Consider the following 6,556-nt stretch of genomic DNA (forward strand, 5'->3'; position numbering starts at 1 on the left):
AAATAATTTGTTCCAATAAGCCTTTGTATTGGTCAGATTAAAATATTTTCAGATTTTTGTTTCTCACTTATTTTTGTATTTTTATTTGGTGGCAATGCCCATGCCCAAGATCAGTTTTCCACCTTCCTCTTCTGTTTGTATGACCCAGGAAGAATTAGAATTTACATAATAAATATAGAAGAGAACATTCTAGAACATTCAAATCTAGGAGAGAACATACTAGATCACATTTACTGAATGAAACTGATTCTACCCTATATGGCAACCACTTCCTAGTCAGTATCTCCTCATGGAAGGTAAATTTTTTAGAGATGAGGCTCTTCCCTTTTCATGCATGTCACACTGTCATATTCCCCTCTGAAGTTACTTCCTTGATTCTCAGCCTTCTCATGGCTGACTTAACCTCCTTATTCCTCAAGGTGTAGATCATAGGATTCAACATGGGTGTGACGCTGTTGTACAGGACAGAGACGAGCTTGTCTACTGAGAAGGTGGAGAAAGGTCGGGCATAGATGAAGATGCAGGGCCCAAAGAACAAGGTCACCACGGTGAGGTGGGAAGCGCAGACACTGAGGACTTTGTGCCGTCCTTCAGGGGAACGGATCTTCACCAGGATGGTGAAGTCACCAAGATGATGAAGCAAGTGGTGGAGATAAGGCCACTGTTGAAGACCATGAGGAGCTCTATGACATAGGTGTCAGTGCAGGCCAACTTAATGACCGGTGGGACATCACAGAAGAAGTTGTCCACCTGGTTTGGCCCACAGAATGGCAGTCTTAAGGTGAGGACAGTCTGGACTGTGGCGTGGATGAATCCTCCAGTCCAAGAAGCTGCCACCAGCCAGCTGCAGATGCTCCTGTTCATGATACTGGGATAGTGCAGAGGCTTGCAAATGGCCACATACCTGTCATAGGCCATGATACTGAGGAGGAACATCTCAGCAGCCAGAACCACATGGATGAAAAACAGCTGAGCCATGCAGGCATCAAAGGAGATGTTCCTCTTCACAGCCAAGAGGTCCATCAGCATCTTGGGGGCGGTGACACTGGAGGTGCAGATATCTAGGAAGGAGAGGTTTCCCAGCAGAAAGTACATGGGCGTACGTAGCCGAGAGTCAGACATTACTGTCACTATGATGAGGGTGTTTCCTACCAGTGTGGTTGAATAGACCAGCAGGAAGATGACAAAAAGGGTGATTTGGGACTGCCACGTTGGGGAAATAGCTGCCAACAGGAACTCACTGACCCTTGTTTGGTTTCCTTTCAGGCTCCCCATTTTTCCTGTAAAGGTGAAATACACATCCCAGATAACTTCCAGATAACAGCCTCCTTGGCCTCCATGTACAGTAAATGTAGGCATCATAAATCATTGGGCCCATAGCAACAGGATGGAATTCAACAGAGACAAATATGAGGTTCTGTCCGTGAGTACAAAAGAAGAGGCACAAGCAGAGAAACAGGAGCACCCAATATAAAAAGAGACCTGCATCCTGGTGCCCTCTCTTGCATCTGGCATTCTCACACAGCCTACTTCTAAAACCAGGAAGTTAGGTACACCCATCATCATAACCTGTGATGGACTTTTCCTCCACAGATCTGTCCAATTCCCTTTTCAAGGTATGCATCTAGGCCAGGTGCCCTCACCACATCCTGTGGCAAGGAGGATGAGGGATGAAATGGACACGGGGACCAGAGGGCTGGTCCAGAGGGCTCAAGTATTATGGCAATGACAGTTTTTAGTAGATGATTTACTGCAGTGTTTTCAACCTTTTATGCACCACAAAAAAAAAAAAAATGAATGAATGAATGAATGAATGAATGGACTGGGGACCCACTGCTGTTATAATGTCTTTAAGCAGCTTCAAACCTTCCAAAAACAATTTAAACATTCTTTTCCTTGCAGCTTCTTTTTGATAATTCCCCTCCCCTTTTTGAGAAATGGAATCTTCTGGAATTAAACGCACAATGCGTTAACACATTATGGAGAGGGAGGTAGAACATGCCACATGGGAGATGCTGTTTTGGGTGGAACACAGTATTTTTCTCATAATGGTTTGTTCCTTCTGGAGGTGAATGTGTGGCTGGGTCAGAGTGCAAGTGTGCAAATTCATTATCAAAATAATAATGGTCTCAGTAATGAAGGATGAGCAGTAGGATGAATTATGCCTGGTTAGAAGGATAGTGTGAGGCTTCTCTTAAGGACCATCAAACAACAGCATGAACTTCTTTTTAAAAAGGTGCAATTTTTGAGGACCAAACTGGAGATAGTAGAACAGGAAGGAAAAATGGGACATACTGGGAAGTTTGGGTTCTTATGGATTGCACACACACCAAAAAGAGATGTGGTCTGGTTGCAGTCTTAAGAATGGAGCAGTCTAGAAATACAAACAAATATAATGAGCAAAACTGTAGCATATGTCTTTAAGTTAAGGAAGTACAACAAGCAATTTAACACCAACATCAGGATCAATGTGCCCAGACACAGGATGACTTAAAAATGAAATGGCATTGAATAGAAGTGGATACAACATTTGGAGGTGTAGGATATTCAACCAGCATGTGCTTTGTTAGGAAATGGATTTGTTCTTAAATTTTACAGTGGATTATTTTTCTTTAAATGGCTCCCATTTCTGTTCATCCAAAGTCACATCAACAGGACTACGTAAACTTCCACCACAGAATAATTTTTCGCAACAGGCACAATGGAAATGGAAGCCCCCCCCACACACAATATTAATGCTCAGTGTGTATCTTATTAAAAATGCTCGCGCCCCGGCCGGTTCAAGCCTCAGCCTCGCGGGCACAGCAGAAGGGCCACTCCGCGGGGCGGGGCGCGCCCCCCGACTCTGAGCCCACCTCTGCGCCCACGCCCCGGACGCGTACCGGGGGCGGCCTGGCCGGTCCTCGACGCCCCGGACAGGTGACAGGACGACCCCTCCCTGCCACGGGCGCGGGAAAAGACCCCCGGGACTGCACTGTCCGCCTGGGCCAGCCTTTTCTTCTTCTTCTTCTTCTTCATCATCATCATCGTCATCATCATCATCATCATCTATTTATTACCATCATCATCATCATCACCCCCCACCACCATCATCTTCATTATCTATTTATTTATCATCATCATCTTCATCATCGTCATCATCACCACCACCACCATCATCTATTTATTTATTTAATAGTTGAATAGTTATTAATTAATAGATAATAAATAAATGATTAATCCCCCCACCACCACCACTCTCTCTCTCTCTCTCTTTCTCTCTCTCTCTCTCTCTCTCTCTCTCAGCATATTTGTTTCATATCAGCCCTGCCAGGCTTTCCTTTTCTCTACTTACTTCGGTGTTCCAGAGGATCCATGTCCCCAGTCAATCACTTCTTGAAATGAGGAGTGGTGTGGCTTGATGACTTTGTATCCTCTTTCCCTAGTATAATGAAGCCAGCAAGAGCAATGAAAAAACTCTGCTGGGTTTATGTCTTTGGATCTTGACAAGGCAAACTGGCACTACGGACATCTTGGTTGCAGAGGGAGTTTCTTTGCAAAGTTACTGCTCTGAGATCCCCCCTGGAATTCAGAGCTCTAAACTTGGAGAACTTACTACCAGAAGCAAAGCCAGCTCCACCTCTGCATCATCCGTAGTTAGTTTGCAGTAACAAAAACCAAAAGAGTGGACTACAGGACTGAGCAAAGTTTTCATGTATCAGGTGTGCACCGCTTAACAACCTTTCCTTTAACAATGGACCGCAAATATGGCGGTCGTCAAAGCACAGTAAAGATGCTTTTAATGTGGCAATTCTGTCTCCCATAGCCTCCAGCAGAGTGCCTGTTTACATAACAGAGAAGCTCTTAATGCAAAGGTGAAGCAATCTGTCTCCAGTAGCCTGTGCAGCCAGCTAGTGTCTGGCAGGCAGTGTTTGTTAACACAACAAAGGCACTAGATTGGCCTGAATGTTCACTTAGTGACCTAATCACATAACAAGAGGGATAGGAGAACGTATCCCCTGTTAACATATTAAGTGGTGCACAACTGTAATTTTTTTGCTGAAAAGCGAGAGCTTCATGGGGAGAGCTTTCATGACACGGGTCCCCTCACCTTTTTTGTCACTGTCACCTCTTTCTGTGATCTGGTCAGGGACATGCAGTGGGTAGGGAGTCAGGTGAGGCAGAGCCTCCCCAACAGAGTCCTTCGAAAAGCCCCGCTGCATGTGAGGTGTGCAAGCACACACAACCCACATGGCGCTTTTCGAAGGACTCTGGTGGAGAGGCCCTGTCTCACCTGCCTTCCAACCCACCGCACGTCCCTGGATCTGGGTAGTTGTTGCCTGACAACCCTTTTATTTCTTTTATTTGCGTGACACGTTTGAGTACATGTGTAGGTGGCATTGGGTGCCTGAGAGGAAAGCAGAACCCGAACCAGTAACGGGTCTTTAGGATTGGACTGATGGCAAGAGGTTTCAGGTCCTATAAGATGAAAGGAGGTGCCTGGGTTTGCCCAGCCTTACCCCGCTCTGGCCTCACTCAGTGGTGTCCTTGATGGGTGTTTGGAGCCTGCAGGGGTCTGGGCTTGGGCTGCACCACCACCAGAGAGCAATGGATGAGTTAACTTGCTGGCCCAGGTGGCACAAAGCGTTTTGAGGCATGCCTCTTCTAGCAGCACCTGTGACGTCACCTGCCCCATTCACTTCCGGCTGCAGCAGGGGAGCCGTGAGGGGGCTGCACTTGCTCGGCAGCCACGCTACAGGCCAAGCTGTGGTGATGCAGCATGAGGGATATCCCCTGGGGCATATCCCAGAGGGGGATATGAGGGAGAGGATATGAGAGGGGGGGAGGGAGCCAGGGGTCAAGAGGGAGCACTATTTGGGCAGGGCGGAGGGAGGAAGACTGTTCAGGGGGCTGTCTTTATTTCAATTCTTACCTGGCCTAGGAGGAAAGCTCAGTCTGGGTAGGCCTTGGCCCGAGTAGCAGCAGCAAGTGATGCTCCAGGAGAACGCCCACTGTTGAGGTGGAAGCAGGGTGATGAAATCTTCATCCTGACCGTGTCTGAGGCCCATATAAGACAGCCCTCCTACAGCCCAAGTCTCAGAGAGAACTCGTCCAGGCAGCATTGCTTGTAACCTGAACCCTGGGCCCCCTCTACTTGGATTTCAGGTTGCCCACTGGGGCCCAAAGCACCAACTGTGACAGGAGGGCAACACCTATAATTTGCTTGTGCAGTCAAACCCCCCCCCCCACTCTGGGTGACTTTGACCCTGTGAACAAAAGTCACACCTTGAGCATTTCCTGATCTGAAGTAAACACAGTGAGACAACAGAAAGGTTTCCAACCCTAACGGCTCCATGGCTAAACTGAACCAGGGAGACCATCTGAATTAAGCAACAGACCTCCAGAGATAGCGGCTGTACCTTTGGTAGGGTGCAAAACACTAGCAGCGCCCACATAGGGCTGGGGGGGAGCAAGCAGGGGTCATTAAGTCACAGAAGAGGGTTCCTTGAAGAGTCCACCCCACAAATATAAACCTATAGGTTTCTGTGGGATAAAAGGGAATAAATGGTGGGGTTGCAGGACCCCTGAGGGTTCTTCATTCCCCCTTTTGGTATCACTCTGCTAGTTTTATTGTCCATTGATCTGCTGGTGTTGTGTAAAACATCCCACTCCGGTCAGTACTCAATAACCATTGTGCCAAGCTGGCACTCAGGACTGGTAACCAAATACTCCCTTCTCTTTACCAAGCTTTACCCTCTCTTCCCCACTTCCCTTCCCAGTGAAAGCCACTGTGCCAGCATGAGCTGGACCACTATACTTTGTGGGCTGCCTTGCAACATAGGGCCTGCTTGATACAGTCATACATCCCCTTGAAGTTGCGCAGGTGAGCTGCTATCTGTATCTGGGAGCAGAGCTGGAGCCAGTAGTCGTTAGCACATCTCCTGGCAGTCTGCTGGACTTTGCTGAGAGCAGCTCGGAGGACCTGCAGGTTGCGCTCACTGGGACAGGCCTTGTATGCTGCTTGAGCTCTCCTCTTTTCCTCAATGACTGGTGTCAACTCCTCAGAGTGGGCTTCAAACCAATCTGCCGTCTTGTTGGTCTTCTTGCCAAATATGGACATGGCGTTGTTGTAAACGGCATTCTTGAAATGTTCCCATATGTTGGATGCGTTTGCGTCGGCCAGGCCTGGAAGAGATTCCTCAAGCGCCTGTGCAAATTCCTCCACTTTTCTCTGATCCCGGGTATCAATGCGAATGGTATCAATGCGAGGTCTTCCTTCTTTTTGGTGTGGTACAGTCGTTTTGTTTGCAGTTTCACTCTGCTGCACACCAGGGAGTGGTCAGTGTCGCAGGCAGCACCCTGATAGCTGCGTGTGATCTTGATGCTGGGAAGGCTGGAGCATCTGTTGAGAATCAGGTCGAGCTGGTGCCAGTGCTTTGATCTTGGGTGTCTCCAAGAGACTCTATGTTGGGGCTTTGTGTTGAAGAACGTGTTGCTGACACAGAGACTGTGATGACAGCAAAACTCTAGCAGGCGTTGGCCATTTTCGTTCATCTTCCCAGTGCCGAACTGACCT

At 47.9% G+C, this 6,556-nt stretch overlaps 1 pseudogene; it reads right to left on the reverse strand.

The window, feature by feature from the left end:
* Positions 1-337: 337 nt before the first annotated feature.
* LOC136653924 (olfactory receptor 4Q2-like) lies at positions 338-1,275 on the reverse strand (annotated as a pseudogene).
* Positions 1,276-6,556: the final 5,281 nt, after the last annotated feature.

Source organism: Tiliqua scincoides, chromosome 5 (assembly GCF_035046505.1).
Source record: "Tiliqua scincoides isolate rTilSci1 chromosome 5, rTilSci1.hap2, whole genome shotgun sequence".
Classification (NCBI taxonomy): domain Eukaryota; kingdom Metazoa; phylum Chordata; class Lepidosauria; order Squamata; family Scincidae; genus Tiliqua; species Tiliqua scincoides.